The sequence below is a fragment of the Nyctibius grandis genome, chromosome 3 (assembly GCF_013368605.1).
Source record: "Nyctibius grandis isolate bNycGra1 chromosome 3, bNycGra1.pri, whole genome shotgun sequence".
Classification (NCBI taxonomy): domain Eukaryota; kingdom Metazoa; phylum Chordata; class Aves; order Nyctibiiformes; family Nyctibiidae; genus Nyctibius; species Nyctibius grandis.
Window position 1 is genome coordinate 60407124 of NC_090660.1, and position 404 is coordinate 60407527.

The window sequence follows — 404 nt, forward strand, 5'->3', positions numbered from 1 at the left end:
TCTTGTTCTGTGATTTCTTCTGCTGTTGTGAAGTAGAGCTTAAACACAAGTTTTCTGTATTCTTATACATTTTAGCTCCTTGCTTTGAGGGCATTGTAACATCTGGAACCATTTACCCATCCCACCCAACGATGGTTGACTAATTTAAAACGTGGGTTACTTATCTCCTCCATTCCTAGGTTGGAACTTGAACTCCCGTCTTGTGTTAGAATTTGAATTCCCTAGTTTGTTGTGTTAAGGGTGAGACCGGCGTCATTCATAGACCAGGTCACTTATAAAGTTTTAGATTTCCTGCACCTAAAAGGAAAGTGTGTGGCCCAGTGCTATATGGCCTTTGAGAGCTTGGTCCTGCCTCTGCAGTTCTTGGTCATGCTAGATAGGGCCTGCCTGGTCATAAGAAAGAC